This window comes from Oncorhynchus mykiss, chromosome 17 (assembly GCF_057628025.1).
Source record: "Oncorhynchus mykiss isolate SJ-2025 chromosome 17, ASM5762802v1, whole genome shotgun sequence".
NCBI classification, from domain to species: domain Eukaryota; kingdom Metazoa; phylum Chordata; class Actinopteri; order Salmoniformes; family Salmonidae; genus Oncorhynchus; species Oncorhynchus mykiss.
The window spans coordinates 49,623,640-49,647,500 of record NC_143038.1 but is presented as its reverse complement, the minus strand read 5'-3'; the positions used below and the strand labels follow the sequence as shown (position 1 = coordinate 49,647,500).

At 45.1% G+C, this 23,861-nt stretch overlaps 1 long non-coding RNA gene across 1 annotated transcript in view; it reads right to left on the bottom strand.

Moving 5' to 3' along the window:
* Positions 1-2,858, bottom strand: part of LOC149976070 (uncharacterized) — an 11,078-nt gene extending 8,220 nt beyond the window's left edge. The window contains exon 1 of the long non-coding RNA XR_016487999.1: positions 2,751-2,858. This is a non-coding gene — a long non-coding RNA (uncharacterized LOC149976070). The remainder of the gene's footprint in view (positions 1-2,750) is intronic.
* Between the last annotated feature and the right edge of the window lie 21,003 nt (positions 2,859-23,861).

Below are 23,861 nucleotides of genomic sequence, written 5' to 3'. Positions count from 1 at the left end.
AGAGAGAGAGAGAGAGAGAGAGAGAGAGAGAGAGAGAGAGAGAGAGAGAGAGAGAGAGAGAGAGAGAGAGAGAGAGAGAGAGAGAGAGAGAGAGAGAGAGAGAGAGAGAGAGAGAGAGAGAGAGAGAGAGAGAGAGAGAGAGAGAGAGAGAAGGTGTGTAGAGTTATGAGAGTGTGTGTGTGAGTTATGATCTTGGCATGCTAGAAACCTATCATTACAGTTCTTCTATTATCCTCTTGTCTCTGACAACTAAGCGTTACAGTTCCTATTGTAATTATGATGTTATGACGCCTTAATTACGCTGAAATATGCCTCATTGAAAAATGCCTACTGAAACGAACATGAGAGAAAAAGCTAAAGAAATCACAGATTAAAACAAAATAGCTTTTGAATCAGAAACAAACAGTTTGAACGTAAATATATTTTTCTTAAAAATGCTGTTTCACAACCAGGTGGCGAGAGGAAGGGAGATACACAACAGTGTACGTAACTACAGTACCCTCTTATCACTTTGTTTGGGCCTTCACACCCAAAGCAGGAAACTCACTGGGAGTTGCCAGGTTACAGAGGGGTTAGGGAGGGGGAGAGAGGGAGAGAGGGAGAGAGGGAGAGAGGGAGGGGGCAGCAACCTGTCAAATATCCTGAGTAGAGAAAAGGAGAGCGCACGTTCAACTGCATTCCAGAGAGAAAGAGAGAGGGGAAAAAAAGAGGACAAAGATCCCTTCAGCAGGCTGAGCAGGTCAGTGTTGTGTGACTGGCATTGCATAAACACACCACACACACACACACACACACACACACACACTCACACACACACACACACACACACACACACACACACACACACACACACACACACATACACACACACACACACGCACGTGCACGCGCGTGCACACGCACACACTGACACACACACACGCACACATGCACGTTGCCCAACAGTGGCCAGCGCAGAATATTGTGCAGTGAAGTGTAGTCTCTCACTGGTACCTTTAGTATGGATGATTTAACGCTTAACTGCAATCAGCGTTAAAACGTTCCAGAAGCCTCATTCAGACATAACAGCTGGCGGGGAAGTGTACATGTGTTCATAAGTGTGTGTTCATAAGTGTGTGTTCAAAAGTGTGTGTCTGTGTGTGTGTGTGTGAGTGAGTGAGTGAGTTAGTTTTCCTGCCTGCCTGCCTGCCTGCCTGCCTGACAACAGCCAAAACAGGCATCTGGGCTGTTTACAGAGGCAGGACACAATGCGGGGGACAGATGTGGAAAATCCCTCACTCTCCAGACAAGGGCGTCCTTCTTCCCTCGCTTTCCTCCGCTCAGACTGGAGATGAAGGGATGGAGTTACTGAACTAACTTCCTGGATTCCGTGAAATACCCCTGTGGAAGCAGCACTTCATCCCCCTCTCGTCCCTCCCTCTGTGGGCCGTCTATCTCCATCTCTCCATCCAGACGCGTGCACAAACACAGGAGCGTCCGGCCCTGGCTACGCCACTCGCACACACACACACACAACCTGCGTGGCCTTTGGTTGGCCTCAGAGTGTGTGTGTGTTTGATATGTGGCCATGCACACGCATGTATGTTCACCACATGTCTGGTGGGCAGACAGACAAACAGCTCAGCATCGGTGTGGAAAACTCACCTTAACACTGGCAAACAGACAACCGCAGCATGGACAGGAGGCCTTAGACACACATGTATGTTCAACACATGTCTGGAGGGCAGACAGACAACCGCAGCAAGGACAGGGGGCTTTAGACACACATGTATGTTCAACACATGTCTGGAGGGCAGACAGACAACCGCAGCATGGACAGGGGGCTTTAGACACACATGTATGTTCAACACATGCAGAGAGGGAGGGCAGTAGAGGGAGGGCAGTAGAGGGAGGGTAGTAGAGGGAGGGTAGTAGAGGGAGGGCAGTAGAGAGAGGGCAGTAGAGAGAGGGCAGTAGAGGGAGGGTAGTCGAGGGATGGTAGTAGAGGGAGGGTAGTCGAGGGATGGTAGTAGAGGGAGGGTAGTCGAGGGATGGTAGTAGAGGGAGGGTAGTCGAGGGATGGTAGTAGAGGGAGGGTAGTAGAGGGAGGGCAGTAGAGGGAGGGTAGTAGAGGGATGGTAGTAGAGGGAGGGTAGTAGAGGGAGGGTAGTAGAGGGAGGGTAGTAGAGGGAGGGCAGTAGAGGGAGGGTAGTAGAGGGAGGGCAGTAGAGGGAGGGTAGTAGTGGGAGGGCAGTAGAGGGAGGGTAGTAGTGGGAGGGCAGTAGAGGGAGGGTAGTAGAGGGAGGGCAGTAGAGGGAGGGCAGTAGTGGGAGGGCAGTAGAGAGAGGGCAGTAGAGAGAGGGCAGCAGAGGGAGGGCAGGAGAGGGAGGGCAGTAGATGGAGGGCAGTAGAGAGAGGGCAGTAGAGGGAGGGCAGTAGAGGGAGGGCAGGAGAGGGAGGGCAGTAGAGGGAGGGCAGTAGAGGGAGGGCAGTAGTGGGAGGGCAGTAGAGAGAGGGCAGTAGAGAGAGGGCAGTAGAGGGAGGGCAGGAGAGGGAGGGCAGTAGATGGAGGGTAGTAGAGAGAGGGCAGTAGAGGGAGGGCAGTAGAGGGAGGGCAGGAGAGGGCAGGATGGTAGCTCAGTTGTCTTTTCATGTTGGGCTAACCCAGGGTTATGGGCTACATGGTGGTATGGGCTATCCAGTGTGTTAGGGGTGTTGGAGGGAGGGGGGTTTGGTAGTTTATCTGTCCAGTGGGGTGCAGCTGTATTTACCTCCTGTGTTTGTTGTTCCCTAAGCGGCTGGTCTGGAGGGAGGGAGGGAGGGGGATTTTCTGTGTCAGTGCCTCAGAGGATTTTGGCGGTGGCTTTGTTGATCCTGTGTTGTTGTAGAGAGGGGGAATAAGATTTAAGCATTAGCCATCTCAGCCAGGACTTTAACTCCTTCAGCCCCTGGCCTGCACCTTTACCCTACAGCCCAGTGGTTCTGAACTGGTTTTGCCTCAGGACCCAAATTGAACCAGGTTGTCTCAGTCGCGATTCAATATTCACATTGCAATTGTTGTTTTTGCCAAAATGCAATCTGGAAAACTATGTTTAATGCTATATTGATAGTAAATGTACCAATTATATGACCAAGGAACAACAGTCCCATCTTTTTCAATAATTCAATTTCGCCCATATTGTTGATGAAGAATGTTAAGCTCACTGGTTTGAGACCACAAAATCAACCAAATCTGATAAATAGCACTGCTAATAACTCCATAAGGAAAATACTGTGATGAAGACAAATAGTTCAGAGGTTAACTTATAAAAAATATATAGGTTCATTATCATTTCTACACACTTTCTACTTGATTTTAGTCATTTAAGTTTAGACTGGAGTATTTTTTCTTAATTAAAACAAATGTATATTATTATTATAATTTTTATTCATGTTTTTTTACTCAAGACACTTGAGACCCATTCAAAACCTCCCGCGACCTATCAGTTATTAAGAATCACTGCTCTAGCCTTCCCCAGACCTCCCCGTGCCTTTTCCAACCTCAACCCCACACACTACTCTGTCCACTGGTGCACCGGACACCCCCGCAGCATCCACAAGAGGGGGGCACACAAGCTCGTTTTACTGTAGCTACTACAGGCCTCTACCAAGAAAAAAAGAGAGAGACAAGCACAGACACAGTTAGACTTTCTTCTAAGAGAAAGAAAGAGAAAAAGAGACACTAAACAGGTTTCCATTCAACCTTTTTATGCAAGTAAAGTACATGTCGGATAAGACATGTCATGGCAGGCCTGATGGAAACCAAAACGTTGTTGGTAAACTTCCACATGTCGACAAAACAAAATACAGGAGACCAGGAGGCATCTTTATGTATATGTACAATTAATTATGCGAGAAATGTCAGTAGAAACACTTTTATGCACAAATACTGATATAATAACCATGATATCAAAGTAAACTTAGAGTCACGTGATGACATGTTCTGTGGTCCTCCCACTACTACTCATCGGGAAAGCATGCAGTTTATTAGGTTACAGATGAAATAAATTATGAAGAACTTCACAGGGTGGTGAAAGTGCAAGGTGATGAGCTTGATGCTCCTTTCCAATAAATAGTATATGTATAATTATAATATGCCATTTAGCAGACGCTTTTATCTAAAGCGACTTACAGTCACGCATGCATACATTTTACATACAGTGGGAAGAACAAGTATTTGAGACATTGCCGATTTTGCAGGTTTTCCTACTTACAAAGCATGTAGAGGTCTGTAATTTTTATCATATGTACACTTCAACTGTGAGAGACTGAATCTAAAACAAAAATCCAGAAAAATCCCGTTGTATGATTTTTAAGTAATTAATTTGCATTTTATTGCATGACATAAGTATTTGATACAGGGCCTCCCGGGTGGCGTAGTGGTCAAGGGCGCTGTACTGCAGTGCCAGCTGTGCCACCAGAGACTCTGGGTTCGCCCCCAGGCTCTGTTGTAACTGGCCGCGACCGGGAGGTCCGTGGGGTGACGCACAATTGGCCTAGCGTCGTCCGGGTTAGGGAGGGGTTGGCCGGTATGGATATCCTTGTCTCATCGTGTACCAGCGACTCCTGTGGCAGGCCGGGCGCAGTGCGAGCTAACCAAGGTTGCCAGGTGCATGGTGTTTCCTCCGACACATTGGTGCGGCTGGCTTCCGGGTTGGATGCGTGCTGTGTTAAGAAGCAGTGCGGCTCGGTTGGGTTGTGAATCTGGGGACGCATGACTTTCAACCTTTGTCTCTCCCGAGCCCGTACGGGAGTTGTAGCGATGAGACAAGATAGTAGCTACTAAACAATTGGATACCACGAAATTGGGGAGAACGTAACTTAAAAGCAGAACTTAACATTTGGTACAAAGAAACCAATTACAGAGATCATACGTTTCCTGTAGTTCTTGACCAGGTTTGCACACACTGCAGCAGGGATTTTGGCCCACTCCTCCATACAGACCTTCTCCAGATCCTTCAGGTTTCGGGGCTGTCGCTGGGCAATACGGACTTTCAGCTCCCTCCAAAGATGTTCTATTGGGTTCAGGTCTGGGGACTGGCTAGGCCACTCCAGGACCTTGAGATGCTTCTTACGGAGCCACTCCTTAGTTGCCCTGGCTGTGTGTTTCGGGTCGTTGTCATGCTGGAAGACCCAGCCATGACCCATCTTCAATGCTCTTACTGAGGGAAGGAGGTTGTTGGCCAAGATCTCATGATACATGGCCCCATCCATCCTCCCCTCAATACGGTGCAGTCGTCCTGTCCTCTTTGCAGAAAAATATCCCCAAAGAATGATGTTTCCACCTCCATGCTTCACGGTTGGAATGGTGTTCTTGGGGTTGTACTCATCCCTCTTCTTCCTCCAAACACGGCGAGTGGAGTTTAGACTAAAAAGCTATATTTTTGTCTCATCAGACCACATGATCTTCTCCCATTCCTCCCCTGGATCATCCAGATGGTCATTGGAAAACTTCAGACGGGCCTGGACATGCGCTGGCTTGAGCAGGGGGACCTTGCGTGCGCTGCAGGATTTTAACCCATGACGGCGTAGTGTGTTACTAATGGTTTTCTTTGAGACTGTGGTCCCAGCTCTCTTCAGGTCATTGACCAGGTCCTGCCGTGTAGTTCTGGGCTGATCCCTCACCTTCCTCATGATCATTGATGCCCCACAAGGTGAGATCTTGCATGGAGCCCCAGACCGAGGGTGATTTACCGTCATCTTGAACTTCTTCCACTTTCTAATAATTGCGCCAACAGTGGTTGCCTTCTCACCAAGCTGCTTTCCTATTGTCCTGTAGTCCATCCCAGCCTTGTGCAGGTCTACATCCCTGATGTCCTTACACAGCTTTCTGGTCTTGGCCATTGTGGAGAGGTTGAATTCTGTTTGATTGAGTGTGTGGACAGGTGTCTTTTATACAGGTAATGAGTTCAAACAGGTGCAGCTAATACAGGTGGAGAACAGGAGGGTTTTTTAAAGAAAAACTAACAGGTCTGTGAGAGCCAGAATTCTTACTGGTTGGTAGGTGATCAAATACTTATGTCATGCAATAAAATGCAAATGAATTACTTAAAAATCATACAATGTGATTTTCTGGATTTTTGTTTTAGATTCCGTCTCTCACAGTTAAAGTGTACCTATGATAAAAATTACAGACCTCTACATACTTTGTATGTAGGAAAACCTGAAAAATCGGCAGTGTATCAAATACTTGTTCTCCCCACTGTATGTACTTGAAAATGTATCAATAAACCAATTAGCCACATTTGGGCAGACTTCATAAAACATTTTGAATAGCAATGCAATGTTTCATTGGATCAGTCTAAAACGTTGCACATACACTGCTGCCATCTTGTGGCCAAAATCTAAATTGTGCGTAAACTGCAATAATACATTGTGTCCTTTCTCTTGCATTTCCAGATGATGGAACAAAAAGAAAACAAAAAAAGACTTACCTCACTACACAATATTTTTCATCAAGTCTGCCATGAGTTTGCCCAAAAGTGCAGAATTGGTCAAATTATACATTTTCAAGTACGTAACTAACTTTTTTAGTTTACACACTTTCCAGGAATACCATACATGATGGATCATTAGCTTCACTACAGAAAAGACACCAACCTTCACACATCTAGATGCCTGGATGTTGTGGGTGTGGAGCAAGAGACAGCAGATGGGTCAAACTGTAGAACCCAGTTCCTACATTTGAATATATATATATTTTTCAAACAAAACTACACTGCATTGTATCTCTGGGACCCTCAGTGAGACATCTCAGAGCAAGAGTACATTATTTACCTTCGGATGTGAATGTATCAAACCAGTTGCTGTCATAAAAGTGTTTTTTTGTTGTGATCTATTCTCAAACAATAACATGGCATTTTTTTCTGTAATAGCTAATGTAAATAGGACACCGCAGTTAGATTAACAAGAATTTAAGTGTTCTGCCAATATAAGACATGTCTATGTCCTGGAAAGTTGGCAGTCATATGCAATGTTTTCTAGTCACATTAGTAGCTGATTAGAAGGCTTTTGCATTAAAAAATAATGTTACAATGCAATGCAATGTTTGAATTTCCAACTTTTAATTATTGAACAAGAAAATAGTAAAAAATAAAGAAAAACCCTTGAAAGATTAGGTGTCCAAACTTTGGAACGGTACAATATATATATATATATGTAGAGAGAGAGAGAGAGAGAGAGAGAGACTCAAAAATGAACTCAGGTTCTTGCTGCTTCCATTGATTATCCTTGAGATGTTTCTACAACTTGTCTGGAGTCCACCTGTGGTAAATTCAATTGATTGGACATGATTTTGAAAGGCATACACCTGTCTATATAAGGTCCCAAAAAACTAAGCCATGAGGTTAAAGGATTTGTCAATCGAGCTCCGAAACAGGATTTTGTCAAGACACAGATCTGGCGAAAGGTACCAAACATGTTCTGCTACATTGAAGGTCCCCAGGAACACAGTGGCCTACATCATTCTTAAGTGGAAGAGGTTTGGAACCAAAAGACTCTTCCTAGAGCTGGCCGCCCGACCAAACTGAGCAACCGAGGGAGAACGGCCTTGGTCAGGGAGGTGACCAAGAACACAATGGTCACTGACAGAGCTCCAGAGTTCCTTTGTGGAGATGGGAGAATCTTCCAGAATGACAGCCATCTCTGCAGCACAAGTGTCACATCTGGAGGAAACCTGGCACCATCCCTACGATGAAGCATGGTGGTGGCAGCATCATGCTGGCAGCATCATGCTGTGGGGATGTTTTTCAACGGCATGGACTGGGAGACTAGTCAGGTTTGAGGCAAAGATGAACGGAGCAAAGTACAGAGAGCTCTTTGCACTGCTCGACAGTGCTCAGGTCCTCAGACTGGGATGGAGGTTCACCTTCCAATAGGAAAACCACCCTAAGCACACAGTCAAGACAATGCAGGAGTGGCTTCGGGACAAGTCTCTGAATGTCCTTAAGTGGCCCAGCCAGAGCCCGTACTTGAACCCGCAGCAGCGCTCCCCATCGAACCTGACAGTGCTTGAGAGGATCTGCAGAGAAGATTTGGAGAAACTTCCCAAATACAGGTGTGCCAAGATTGTAGAGTCTCACCCAAGAAGACTCAATGCTGTAATCGCTGCTAAAGGTGTTTCAACAAAGTACTGAATAAAGGATCTGAATACTTATATAAATGTGATATTTCAGTTTATTTGTTATTTTTTATATTTTAGCAAAAATGTCTAACAACCAGTTATTGCTTTTCTCATTATGGGGTATTTTGTGTAGATTGATGTGGAAAAAATACAATTTAATCTATTTTAGAATAAGGCTGTAACGTAACAAAATGTGGAGAAAGTCAAGCGGTCTGAATACTTTTGAAGGGCTATGGGCTACATGCCCTGGCACTACTAAAAGCCTATCATATACTGTATATAAAGCGTTGGGCCAGTAACCGAAAGGTTGCTGGATCAAATCCCAGTGCTGACAAGGTAAGAATCTGTCCCCTGAACAAGGCAGTTAACCCACTGTTTCCCGGTAGGCTGTCATTGTAAATAAGAATATGTTGTTAACTGACTTGCCTAGTAAAACAAAAGTAAAATAAAAAAACAAAACAATAAAAAGCATCCGAAAAGGCATTTCAGCACCATGGACAGTGATTGGTACTTTGTGAGTGGCTGACTGGTTGATGCATTATTTTTGAGGGGAAGGTTCTAGCCCCTTGGTTTTGTGTCATGCTTCCTGAAGCGAGCCAGCTTTCAATTACTGCCCCTTCTGTCCACCTTATAGTAGCAGCCTGGCTATCTGACTGTGTGTGTGTGTGTGTGTGTGTGTGTGTGTGTGTGTGTGTGTGTGTGTGTGTGTGTGTGTGTGTGTGTGTGTGTGTGTGTGTGTGTGTCTGTGTGTCTGTGTGTCTGTGTGTCTGTGTGTCTGTGTGTCTGTGTCTGTGTGTCCGTGGGCCTGTGCGTGTGTCTATGCTGCGTGGCGTGGCTATCTGACTGGGCACTGTGGTTTGTTTGTGGCATGTGGCCAGGCCATTCCCTCTGCTTTGTGTTTGTCTGTCCAGCTGGGAGATAGTCGCTGTTCCCATTAAGCTCCAGTTATCACCATCTGATGGACACACACACACACACACACACCTTGGCAGCTGTGCTGTTGGCATCACCCTGAAAAGCAAACAGCAGTTCTTTCTTTAGTTGTCTCTTCAGCGAGGATGATTGACTGACTCCCGACTTCACCACAGAAATATGCAAGGAGAAAGAAAGCTGGAGAATCTGTATTTAGCTCTGTGTGTGTGTGTGTGTGTGTGTGTGTGTGTGTGTGTGTGTGTGTGTGTGTGTGTGTGTGTGTGTGTGTGTGTGTGTGTGTGTGTGTGTGTGTGTGTGTGTGTGTGTGTGTGTGTGTGTGTGTGTGTGTGTGTGTTTGTGAGTCTGTGTGTGTGTGTGTGTATTTATGTGCAGTTATCTATAGTTTAATTATATTTTGACCAGAGGGGGATGTCGTCTCTCTCCACCTCCACCCAGTGTTATTTAGGCTTGTCAAAGACATGTCAGAAACCACACTATAGAACTTTCTCTTACAACATTTCACAGAATGTGACATCCAGATGAGAAATCGCACACGGTAAAATGTGTGTGTGTGTGTATAAATTCTTGTAGGATCCAAACCACAGACTTTAATTTCACTCAGTATCGTCAATAGTGAGCCGGATTCATTCAACCCTGCTAGAACACAAGCAATAACACATGTCTACTGTACCTGTGATAGGAGTGCCCCCTTTCCTAATCTCTCTCTATCTCCCACTAGGTTAACCCCCAAATAACTACACCAGAAAGTGTATATAGTTTCTAGCCTACAGCCACTCCAACAGATGTTGTCAGAGGTGTAACATGATAGGGATGAGGGAGAGACAGAGAATGGAGCTGAATAGTTATCATTTGAAAGTGAGGGGATTTGCAGTGTGTGTGTGTGCCTGTGTGTGTCTGGCCAGGTGCCTGAGGGGTTAATCATTTTCCATTTTAGTCATTTAGCAGACACTCTTATCCAGAGGGATTTACAGTACTGAGTGCATGCATCTTCATGTATGTTTTCATACTGGTCCACTTTGGGAATCAAACCCACAACCCTGGCCTTGCAAGTGCCATGCTCTACCAACTGAGCCAACTAACCCTATTCAGAGGACACAAGATGTCCGAATACCCATACTCTAAGTAGTAGCCAATTTGGGTATCTGAAAATACAGGGTCCCTACTTGCGAACATTAGAAAACCTTTGTTTAAACTTCTCAGTCTCAAAATGTGCATCAGCTAATTAGGACAGATTACAGGTTACAGATTATTTTCTGCCCCGTAGAAATGAATGGTGAATAATGTATTGTGTCATTTTAGAGTCACTTTTACTGTAAATTAGAAGAGAATATGTCTCTGAACACTTCTATATTAATGTGGATGCTATTATGATTACGGATCATCATGAATGAATTGTGAATAATGATGGGTGAGAAAGTCAGAGGCATAAATGTCATATCCCCCTAAAATGCTAACCTCCCCTGTTATTGGTAATGGTGAGAGGTTAGCATGTCTGGGAGGGGTATGAGCTTCGTGCCTACGTAGGGGAGTGTAATTGTGTGTATGTGTGTTGGGGGTTTAATACTTAACCAATACATTTTAGTTTTTAGTTTTTTTATTCATTTGTAAGTCTTTGTAACATTTTCTTTTCACTTTGACATTGTGGACTATTTTGTGTAGATCAGTGAAAAATAAATCCCAATTATTTTATAGGATTGATTTTAATCCTATTTTGTAACAACAACAAAACATCCAAGGTGGGGTGATACGTACTGTAGACATTGCATTTCCCATACAATATCTGTATTTCATTTGACATGCACCACTAGGTGACTTTAAGGAGGTGAACCACATGCTATATACTGGTAATGCTGGGAGTACTTGACATGCCCTTCTACTCTGTAGGGCTGTAAGAAAGGTACAGTGCCTTGCAAAATATTAGTCCCCCTTTTCCTATTTTGTTGCATTACAACCTGTAATTTAAATGGATTTTTATTTGGATTTCATGTAATGGACATACACAAAATACACAAAATAGTCAACATTTGTGAAGTGAAATGAAAAAAACAACTAGTTTAAAATAAAAAAGTCAAATGGAAAGTGGTGTGTCCATTTGTATTCACCCCCTTTGCTATGAAGCCCCTAAATAAGATCTGGTGCAACCAATTACCTTCAGAAGACACATAATTAGTTAAATGAAGTAAACCTGTGTGCAATCTGTGTCACATGATCTCAGTATATACACACCTGTTCCGAACGGCCCCAGAGTCTGCAACACCACTAAGCAAGGGGCACCATGAAAACCAAGGAGCTCTCCAAACAGGTCAGGGACAAAGTTGTGGAGAAGTACAGATCAGGGTTGGGTTATAAAAAGATATCAGAAACTTTGAACATCCCACGGAGCACTATTCAATCCATTATTATTCTTTTTTAAGAATATGGCACCACAACAAACCTGCCAAGAGAGGGCCACCCACCAAAACTCACGGACCAGGCGAGGAGGGCATTAATCAGAGAGGCAACAAAGAGACCAAAGATAACCCTGAAGGAGCTGCACAGCTCCACAGCGGAGATTACAGTATCTGTCCATAAGACTTTAAGTCATTCACTCCACAGAGTCGGGCTTTACGGAAGGGTGGCCATAAAAAAGTAATTGCTTAAAGAAAACAACAAGCAAACACGTTTGGTGTTCACCAAAAGGCATGTGGGAGACTCCCCAAACATATGGAAGAATGTACTCTGGTCAGATGAGACTAAAATTGAGCATTTTGGCCATCAAGGAAGACACTATGTCTGGCGCAAATCCAACACCTCTCATCACCCCGAGAACATCATCCCAGGGATCGGCAGGGACTGGGAAATTGGTCAGAACATAGGGCAAGGCCCCTTTTTTCTCCACTTCCTGTCTGAATGACGTGCCCAAAGTAAACTGCCTGTAGTTCAGGCCCTGAAGCAAGGAAATGCATATACTTGGTACCATTGGAAAGAAAACACTTTGAAGTTTGTGTAATGTTAAAATAAGGTAGGATAATAGATATGGTAGGAGAAAATCCAAAGAAAAACCAACCGGAATTGTTTTCTTTTGAGAGACCATCCTCTTAGATATGAAAGAGAGAGAGATAGAGAGAGAGAGAGAGAGATAGAGAGGGGGGGGGGGGTGTGAGAGAATGAGCCAGTGAGAGGGTGAATAAGAAAAATGGGTAAAGACAAGGTGCAGAAGAGAGACAACTAGTAAAATAGTGAGAGGGGAAGTGAGAGAAAGGAGAGAAAGTGAAGCAGAGAGAAAACAGAAGACAGTGTTGTTGCTGTCCCTGTATGGAGGGAGAAAGTTTCCATGTCTCCAATGAGGTGATGGAGGTTATCAGTATTGTTTTGGCAGCCAGCGATGCCCAGGAAAGCAATCACACAAACAAATGAATTAGTCCCCCTCAACAATAGGCCTTGATAAATTGAGCCATTCCTCTCTCTCTCTCTCTCTCTCTCTCTCTCTCTCTCTCACTCTCTCTCTCTCTCTCTCTCTCTCTCTCTCTCTCTCTCTGTCTTTGTCTGTCTCTCCCTCTCTTTCTCTCCCTCCCTTTCAGAGCCCTGGTAAGCCTTCTGCAACAAGACCTGTGTATGTGTGTGTGTGTGTGTGTGTGTGGGGGGGGGGGGGGGGTGGGGGGGTGCTCCAATGTAATAAACATCTCATTACAATGTCCCAGGCTGCCTGTTAATTTTATTTGCATAAAGCCTCTTTGTGTGGCACTCTCATGCCTCTTACCGCTGTTTTCATGTCTGAATCTGTATTTACACTAGTGGAATAATGCTCACCTAGTCTCTCATTCAGTCAGAGTTTAGCCAGGGGTACCCCCCTAGGACTGAGACAAGGTTGCAATGAGGTTCCCTCTCATGCTATCCCCCCCTCTCTATCGCTCTCTATCTCTCTCTCATCTCTCTCCCCCCCCCCCACACACCCCTCTCTCCTCTCTCCAGGTTCATTTGGGCTTTCCTGCCACACTGCTATTTTTCTCCTGCATGTAGATTGAGTAATATGTTTTAATTATTCATTTTTGCTGTTTATATTAGACCACTTAACCGTATTATTCTCCCAGTTTGTGAACGAGAGCTTCCTACCCCCAAGCCCTGGAGAAATAAAGGGGAAAAGGGGGGGGGGAAGGAAAAGAGATACACTTGAACAACAGAAATATGCGACAGACACAGAAAATGTATTCATGAGTTATTTCCTCTGCAAGGGTGCTTGAGGCAGAATGAACACTGTGTCTCTATTCAATTATCACCATGTCTCTCACACACACACAGACACATACACGCTGTAAGCAGCTCATTAAACACTGTCATTATACACAGGAGGAGATCCCTGCAGGTGCAGTTTACCAGAATTTAGTTCACTTCCTCCTCCTTTCTCTCTTTCTCTTTCCCTGTTTCTCTATCTCTCTCTGTCTCTCTCTGAGCCTTCTTCACAATTTCACATTGTGAACGCTATTTAGTGGTTAGCGAGAACAAATGTCATATGAAGACATTTTCAAGTTTGGAATGAAGCGGGACTCCAGGTACCTGTGTGTGAGTGATGCTCTGGCACTGTAGATTCTAGGATCAACAGCCTGAAGTCTGTCCCAGCACATGTAGCGGAGGTCTGTCTTATCCTCCCACCATCACCTTCCCTGACACCTGAAATATCTCAGCCGCTCTGAATTAGTGCTACTGGGTAGAAATTCTGATTAGAGTGGAAGACACTACAGAAAAGTAACATCATAGTAGCACCATACATATGAATAAATGAGTCATGAATGGGTTAAAAACATAAAAATGGTTGTATTGATGGTACAGCAGAAAAACAATACATTACAGAATATTGACAATACACACAAGAGAAAAACATGTGTCATATGTTATTGTCCTATCTGTCATGTATCCTGTTGTAGGCAATGCCATTTGATATGAATGCCTGTCTGTCTGTGTTTTCCTGTTCTGGCTTTCGGTTCGATCAGTCTGCGACCACACGATCAGACGGATCCTCAAGGAGAAGCATCACCCGAATCAAGTGAGTTCACGTCTTTGTTTACAATGTCTACTTCATGTATTTCAGTCGTTTTTTTTATCGGTCAAAGAGCTGAACGTCTCGATTATGCTAAAGCGTTCCGATGCTGGAGGGAACAGGTCTGTGAGACTATAGAACGCTGTTCTCTGGTTGACTGTTCCCTTGTAGCGGTCCTTCATTTTCTCTCCATGTTTCTGAAGGCTGCTATAGTCTTCTGACTGACAGCCACATAATAAAGGCCTGTATTACGCCCTGGCCCAGTACTACTTCCAATCGTAGTTTGATCAGAAAAGCATGGGACTGGGCAGATAAAGGCTCAGTGTGTGTCTGGTGTGTATGTGGACAGTCACGCAGGAGGGGGGCTGTATATATGTTGGTAATGAGGTGACATTTAAAGAGTGGTCTGTGGATGTGCTGTACCGCTCCACCTGACAAATGGGACTCTGATTTTATCTTTGCATTTCTCTATTTTCCTCTATTTCTCTCTCTATTTTCTTTCCCTGTCTCTATCCTGAGACATCTTCGGGCTTGTCAGACAGCAGACCGGCAGTAGACAGTGTAGAAAAGCCATGTGTTGAAGGTTTGTTGGTGGCTATGGTGGCTTTGGAGGGAGCTCTCAACACAACACTTCATAGGAGACGTGGCACCGGAGGAACACAATAAATGTCTTTACCTGGATTATCATATATCCTACTGTGTTGCGCACACACCCATACACCCACATACACACACACACACATACACCCACACACGCACATACACACACACACATACACCCACACACCCACATACACACACACATACACCCACACACCCACATACACACACACACATACACCCACACACCCACATACACACACACACACACACACCCATACACCCACATACACACACACACACATACACCCACACACCCACATACACACACACATACACCCACACACCCACATACACACACATACACCCACACACCCACATACACCCACACACCCACATACACACACAAACACCCACACACCCACATACACACACATACACCCACACACCCACATACACACACATACACCCACACACCCACACACCCACACACCCACATACACCCACACACACACATACACACACATACACCCACACACCCACACACACACACATACACCCACACACCCACACACACACACATACACCCACACACCCACACACCCGGCCGGATGGATGGTTAGCAGCAGTTGGAGTAAGTGTGCACAATATCCATATTAATGTAACCACCGTAAGTGTGTGTGTGTGTGTGTGTGTGTGTGTGTGTGTGTGTGTGTGTGTGCAGACTATCCATGTTTATATGAATGCCTTCTGTTCTCCTCTACAGTGTGTTTCTGACGCAGTACTGTTTCAATAAACACACAGAACGTAAACAAACCTTCTGAAGCGTCAGTGTGTGTTTATGTGTGTATATCTGAGTTAATGCATGTGTGTTTGTAGGATGTTTGTGTACATGCTTGTATGTGTGTGTGTGTGTGTGTGGGGGGGGGGGGGGGGGGGGGGGGGGTTGTATTCATGTATATCTGTATATGCATGTTCTGTGTGTATAGTTTGGTTGGCTGTGTGTGTGCATATAGTATGCTGGTGAAATAACTGACGAAGAACAGCCAAGAGTGCGTGTGTGTATGAGCGTGTGTGTGAGCGTGTGTGTCTTTGTCTGTGTGTGTGTGTGAGCGTGTGTGTGAGCATGTGTGTGAGCGTGTGTGAGAGCATGTGCATGAGCGTGTGTGAGTGTGTGTGTGTCTGTATGTGTGTGTGTGAGCGTGTGTGTCTGTGTCTTTGTGTGTGACTGTGTGTGTGTGAGCGTGTGTGTCTGTGTGTGTGTGAGTGTGTGTGTCTGTGTGTGTGTGAGTGTGTGTGTCTGAGTATGTGTGTGAGCGTGTGTGTCTGTGTCTGTGTGTGTGTGAGCGTGTGTGTATGTGTGAGCGTGTGTGTGAGCGTGTGTGTCTGTGTTTGTGTCTGTGTCTGTGTGTGTGTCTTTGTCTCTGTGTGTGTGTGTGAGCATGTGTGTCTGTGTGTGTGTCTGTGTGTGTGTATTTGTGTGTGTATTTGTGAACGTGTGTGTTTGTGTCTGTGTGTGTGAGCGTGAGCGTGTGTGTCTGTGTGTGTGGCTGTGTCTGTGTCTGTGTGTGTGTGAGCGTGTGTGTCTGTGTGTGTGTCTGTGTTTGTGTATGTGTGAGCATGTGTGTGAGCGTGTGTGAGTGTGTGTGTCTGTATGTGTGTATGTGTGAATATGTGTGTCTGTATGTGTGTATGTGTGAGCGTGTGTGTGAGCGTGTGTGTCTGTGTGTGTGTCTGTGTGTGTGTATGTGTGAGCGTGTGTGAGAGCATGTGTGTGAGCGTGTGTGATCGTGTGTGTCTGTATGTGTGTATGTGTGAGCGTTTGTGAATAATGATGATGCATGTTTTTGCTCTCTGTTCTCCTGCCTTGTCATCATGACACCCATAGATCAGGCCTATCTGTATTTCTACTGAGCACTGTCAGAGCAGGTAGAAGGAGGGGGCTCTTCTGTTTCCTGGCTCATAGTAGAAGTTTCATCTCTCTAATGTTTAGGGCTATCTGTTATCTGATTCTAGATCTGTGTTTAGGGACAACTGGCACCTTAGTCCTGGAAGTTGAGACTCATGATCAGAGAGTGAGAAGAGAAAGGGAGGAATAGAGAGAGGAGGCTTACAGAGAACATTACAGCTTCAGTTCATTGCATTCATAAGCATCTGCCTTTCTATCTCTTTCTCCAAAACAGGGATTAATCCGTTTGTCTTTGGCATGGCGCTCCTGTCCTGATGGCCTATTATTCCTGTCTCTTTCCGTTCCCTACTGCCGGCTCCTTTCTCTCCAGAATGAGGAATGGGGCTGGTATTGTCTTTGCCCAATGTCCATCCTTTCACCTGTTGAATAAAACCCAATTCAGTGTGAGCGTACATGTGTGTGTGCCTGCTTCCGTGTATGTGTGTGTGTGTGTGTGTGTGTGTGTGTGTGTGTGTGTGTGTATGTGTGTGTGTGTGTGTGTGTGTGTGTGTGTGTGTGTGTGTGTGTGTGTGTGTGTGTGTGTGTGTGTGCGTGCGTATGTGTGTGTGTGTGTGTGTGTGTGTGTGTGTGTGTGTGTGTGTGTGTGTGTGTGTGTGTGTGCGTGCATGTGCGGTGCAGGCCAGACTCATCAGGGGGAAGTTATGAGGTGAATCCTAAGAGAAGAATGGTGCTTTATGAAGCTGTAATGACCTGAGGTTTAATCTCTAGGAGAGGAGTACAGTACTGCCTATAGAGCACTAAGATTACATATTTAAATAGAGCCAGGTGATATGCCTGGTCAAAGGGCTGTGTGTGTGTGTGTGTGTGTGTGTGTGTGTGTGTGTGTGTGTGTGTGTGTGTGTGTGTGTAGGATGAATATCCACTCCTAATCCCTGTCTGTCCACCCTCTCCTCCATTCTCACTTCTTTTCTACCTTCCCTCCTTCTGTCTCCCAAAGTTTTGAAAAGACATAAGAGATGAAAGGTGAGTTGGAGATTGACACTTTCCTTTCCTTTCCTCTGTCTGAATGTGTCAGACACAGGGCACTTCCTTGAATAGACACACACTGTACAACACATACTCTCTGTCTGTCTGTCTCCCTGTCTGTCTCCCTGTCTGTCTGTGAGTCAGGTGTAGGGTTTTAGGGTGAGGCTAGGAGCCTGAGGGCAAGATTTCTTCAGAGTGACGCACACGCACAGGCAAAGAAACACGCAAGCACACACACACACACATTAACACACACACATACACACAGCAGGCATCAGAGTGACACTTTACATAGTGTGTGTGACAACCTTCATTATCATCATCATCATTCGACTTTTTGTATTTTTCCCTCCTTTTTCTCTCTCTCCCTCTTCTCTTCCTATCTCCTTTGTCCCTCCCTCCTCTCCTTACCTCCCTCTTCCCCCCCTCCTCTCCTTACCTCCCTCGTCCCTCCCTCTCTCCTTACCTCCCTCGTCTCTCCCTCCTCTCCTTACCTCCCTCTTCCCTCCCCCTCTCCTACCTCCCTCGTCCCTCCCTCCTCTCCTTATCTCCCTCGTCCCTCCCTCCTCTCCTTACCTCCCTCGTCCCTCCCTCCTCTCCTCACCTCCCTCGTCCCTCCCTCCTCTCATTACCTCCCTAGTCCCTCCCTCCTCTCCTTACCTCCCTCGTCCCTCCCTCCTCTCCTTACCTCCCTCGTCCCTCCCTCTCTCCTCTCCTTACCTCCCTCGTCTGTCCCTCCTCTCCTTACCTCCCTCGTCCCTCCCTCCTCTCCTTACCTCCCTCTCTCCCTTACTCTGCATTATTTCTGTATTAAGACAGAAATAAGAGAGAGACATGTCCTTCTTTCCCCTCTCTCCATCTCTCTCCTTATCCTCCCCTCTGGCATTGTTGGCTACTGTAAACTGAGATCTGTCTTTTTCTGATTAAAGTTAGGAATTGTTTGGGGTCACTCCCTGTCTCACACACATGCACGCACTTACACACTCAGACACACACATGCATGCATACAGACACACACACACGCACACACACACGCACGCACACGCATGCACGCACTTAAATGCACTTACACACCAATGCAAGCATACACAATTCTGATTGCTGAACATTTACACTTAAAGTTTGACATATATTTTTATAGATAGATGGTGCCATCATCATTTGATTTGGGAAGGGGGGGGATGTTCCCCCGTGCACCCAACTTGCCCCAAATAATCTACTGGAAACACTGCACCAAGAGAGGACACAGCACTCCACTTTAAACCATGTGTCTACCACAATAACCTGCTGGACCATATTGAGGGGGAATCAGCTGTATTGCACTATCAAAATACGTGTCAGTGTGCTCTCTGTGTGTGTGTGTGTGAGTGCGAGTGTGTGTGTGTGAGTGTGTGTGTGTGTGTGTGTGTGTTTGTGTGTGTGTGTGTGTGTGTGTGTGTGTGTGTGTGTGTGTGTGTGTGTGTGTGTGTATGTGTGTGTGTGTGTGTGTGTGTGTGTGTGTGTGTGTGTGTTAGGGTTGTGTTTCAGCTCAGAGGAAAGAAAAAAGCCAAAGAGATAATTTCCCTCTATCCCCTTCTCCCTTCTAGCTGTACGGAGTGTGTGTGCCTGCGTGTGCGTGTGTGAGAGAGAGAGAGTGGCAAGGCTGCTATCTGTGCCATCACACGTGGCTGCGTGTGTTAATGGAGAATGCCCTCCGCTGCCACTGTCTTTGTTTGCCGGACCAAGGACATACATATGCATGAGGGCTGTGTGTCAGGTGGGGAGGGGTGCTCACTAATTACCAGAATTGTTACATGAATATGTATGAGCGCATCCTTTATTAGGGGATTGGCTTCAACACATCCCATGGACGGACGGATGGCAGAGAGAGGGGAGAGGGGAGACAATGAGAAGGAGGGACCTCCTCAGAGAGAGAGAGAGCGAGAGAGAGAGCGACCTCTTCAGATAGAGAAATAGGCTAGAGAAAGTGATCGTGAGAGGCATCTAGAGTGAGAGATAGTGAAAGAGAAGAGTAAACGTGTGTAGTAGTAATCTTTCTCATTGATGACTAACACCACACAACCCCCCTTTCTCTCTCTCTCTCCCTCTCTCTATTTGTCTCTCTCTCTCTTACACTCCTCCTTTTGATGTGAGGTAGAAAGAGGTCAGTTATTCCCCTAGCTCTTCTCTCCCCATCTCACTTTCTTACCTATTTCCTCTCCCCTGAGACCTCTCTCCTCTCCTCCTTCTACTCATACCACCAATACCCAGGGCTGACACCTCTCCTACTCGCTCCCTTTCTCCATTAGACTGATAAATCTCTGTCTGTTCATTCTCGGTGTCCATCTCTTTTAAAGTCATTATTAACCCCAGTCCAGGGACTTCAGAGCAATCTCACACACAATCCTTATCAGACATGACTAACACACACACACACACACACACACACACACACACACACACACACACACACACACACACACACACACACACACACACACACACACACACACACACACACACACGGGATGTGCCAATTTGAAAAATGGTCTTAATGTTTAAACAGACATTTTTTATTGTTTTTCCGTTAAAATGATAAGAAAAAAATCATAAAATGGTTGCATCCATTTTAGATGGTTAATCATTACACCTGTACTATATTACTGTACCTCAATACCACCTCGCACAGTTTGCTTATCCTTCTCAAAGTTTTGCCATACAGGACTTCGCTGCTGTCGCTTTCCTTTCTCTGACATTTTCCCAATTGTTAACAATGATGACGTACAGTAGTGGTGGAGAATAGACTCCAAAACAATTATTTCCGCGACTCCTTGCACGTCGACTCCAGGTGTCAACTCCCATTTCTGCTAGGAATCTACTCCTAAGATTCAGCATGTGTGGATGGAAGAGACTGATTAGTTGTCGTACTTCTGAGAACACAAACACTTGAATATTTTATAGTGAGCTTGCGAAGGACGGAGAGAGAGAGGTGAGGGGCAAAGTATACAGTATATTTGGAAAGTATTCAGACCCTTTGACCTTTTCTACATTTTGTTACGTTACAGCCTTATTCTAAAATTGATTCAGTAGTTTTTTCCCTCATCAATCCACACACAATACCCCATAAAGACAAAGCAAAAACAGGTTTTTTGAAATGTTTACAAATGTATTTAAAAAAACTCTAATATCACATTTACATAGGTATTCAGACCCTTTACTCAGTACTTTGTTGAAGCACCTTTGGCAGCGATTACAGTCTTGAGTCTTCTTGGGTATGACACTACAAGCTTGGCACACCTGTATTTAGGGAGTTTCTCCCATTCTCTGCAGATCCTCTCAAGCTCTGTCAGGTTGGATGGGGAGTGTTGCTCTGTCCCGAAGCCACTCCAGCATTGTCTTGGCTGTGTGCTTAGGGTGGTTGTCCTGTTGGAACTCTTAAGTTCCTGACCGCTCTGGAGTAGGTTTTTATCAAGGATCTCTCTGTACTTAGCTCTGTTCATCTTTCCCTCGATCCTGACTAGTCTCCCAGTCCCTGCCAATGAAAAACACCTCCACATCATGACGCTGTAATTTTGTTTTATTTAACCTTTATCTAACTAGGAAAGTCAGTTAAGAACCAAATCTTATTTACAATGACAGCCTACCAAAAGGCAAAAGGCCTCCTGCGGTGACAAGGGCCTGGGATAAATAAATAAAAATCACCTTTATTTAACCAGGTAAGATAGTTGAGAACAAGTTCTCATTTACAACTGCGACCTGGCCAAGATTAAGCAAAGCAGTGTGACACAAACAACAACACAGAGTTACACATGGAATAAACAAACATACAGTCAATAATACAATTGAGAAAGTCTAAAATTCAATTAAATAAATAAATCAAATATAAATATAGGACAAAATACACATTACAACAAGAGAGACATCATAATACTTCATAAAGAGAGACCTAAGACAACAACATAGCAGCAACATAACAACAACATGGTAGCAACACAACATGGTTGCAGAACAACATGGTAGCAGAACAACATGGTAGCAACACAACATGGTAGCAGAACAACAAATGGTACGAACATTATTGGGCACAGTCAACAGCACAAAGGTCAAGAAGGTAAAGACAACAATACATCACACAAATTAGCCACAACTGTCAGTAAGAGTGTCCGTGATTGAGTCTTTGAATGAAGAGATGGAGATAAAACTGTCCAGTTTGAGTGTTTGTTGCAGCTCGTTCCAGTCGCTAGCTGCAGCAAACTGAAAAGAGGAGTGACCCAGGGATGTGTGTGCTTTGGGGACCTTCAACAGAATGTGACTGGCAGAACGGGTGTTGTATGTGGAGGATGAGGGCTGCAGTAGATATCTCAGATAGGGGAGAGTGAGGCCTAAGAGGGTTTTATAAATAAGCATCAACCAGTGGGTCTTGCGATGGGTATAAAGAGATGACCAGTTTACAGAGGAGTATAGGGTGCTGTGGTGTGTCCTATAAGGAGCATTGGTGGCAAATCTGATGACCGAATGGTAAAGAACATCTAGCCGCTCGAGAGCACCCTTACCTGCCGATCTATAAATTATGTCTCCGTAATCTAGCATGGGTAGGATGGTCATCTGAATCAGGGTTAGTTTGGCAGCTGGGGTGAAAGAGGAGCGATTTCGATAGAGGAAACCAAGTCTAGATTTAACTTTAGCCTGCAGCTTTGATATGTTGACAGAGATGGTACCAGGTTTCCTCTAGATGTGACACTTGGCATTCATGTCAAAGGCTTCAATCTTGATTTCATCAGACCACAGAATCTTGTTTCTCCTGGTCTAAGAGTCCTTTAGGTGACTTTTGGCAAACTCCAAGCGGCCTGCCATGTGCCTTTGACTGAGGAGTGGCTTTCGTCTGTCCACTCTACCATAAAGGCCTTATTGGTGGAGTGCTGCAGAGATGGTTGTCTTTCTGGAAGGACAAGGAACTCAGGAGCTCTGTCAGAGTGACCATCAGGTTCTTGGTCACCTCCCTGAACAAGGCCCTTCTCCCCCAATTGCTCAGTTTGGCCAGGTGGCCAGCTCTAGGAAGAGTCTTGGTGGATACAAACTTCTTCCATTTAAGAGTGATGGAGGCCACTATGTTCTTGGGGACCTTCAATGCTGCAGACATTTTTGGGTACCCTTCCCCAGATCTGTGCCTACACAATCCTGTCTCGGAGCTCTAAGGACAATTCCTCATGACTTTGGTTTTGCTCTGACATACATTGTCAACTGTGGGGCCTTATATAGACAGGTGTGTGTCTTTCCAAATCATGTCCAATCAATTGAATTTGGACTGCAATCAAGTTGTAGAAACATCTCAAGGGTGATCAATGGAAACAGAATGCAACTGAGCTCAATTTCGAGTCTAATATCAAAGGGTCTTAATATCGTTTTTTTTATATATCTAAAAAACTGTTTTCGCTTTGTCATTATGGGGTATTGTGTGTAGATTGATGAGGGAAAATAATAACTGTATATATTTTAGAATAAGGCTGTAACGTAACAAAATGTTTAAAAGGTCAAGAGGTGTGAATACTTTCCTATGAAGTGTAGGCAGGTCGGCCACCAGGCATACAGTCAGAACCGTGCACTAGGCCTATCTGTCGGCAATCAAAAGCTGTATCTCACAATGGAATGCTCTATAGCAATATCTTGGCTTGCAATGTCCCGCAACTTCAGTAAAGCAGTGCTATCATCAATGAATATGCTACTGAGATGAGCGAGATGCAACACCTCACTCTCACACAGTCACACACAGTATCTGCGCATGTGCACAGGTTCGCTTCACACTGTTCATAACGTTGCAGTCAGGGCACCAAAGCAGGAGAGAAGTTGAGCCTCGTGCTTCAACACTCTTAGTTGTTGTGGAAATTGACCCACTATGCTGTTGACTTTTGCATTTACATCAAATAAAATAAAACAAATAAAAAAATGTCATTTCAACGTTTGAACGTTACCCTCACACAGCATCTGATCAGGTCTCCACCACAAATCCATAAGGAAAACATACCCAGGGCTGTATAAGTCCTCTAGGGTCATGTTGTCTGCTGGTGTTCCTTCTCAATACTGAGTAGCCTGGTAAAGTAATGGATCACAAAGTGCTATGGGGCAGCAGGTAGCCCAGCAGTTAAGAGTGTTGGGCCAGTAACTGAAAGGTGGTTTGAATCCCCAAGCCGACTAGGTTAAAAATCTGTCAATGTGCCCTTGCGCAAGGCACCCTAATTTCTCCTGTAAGATGCTCTGGATAA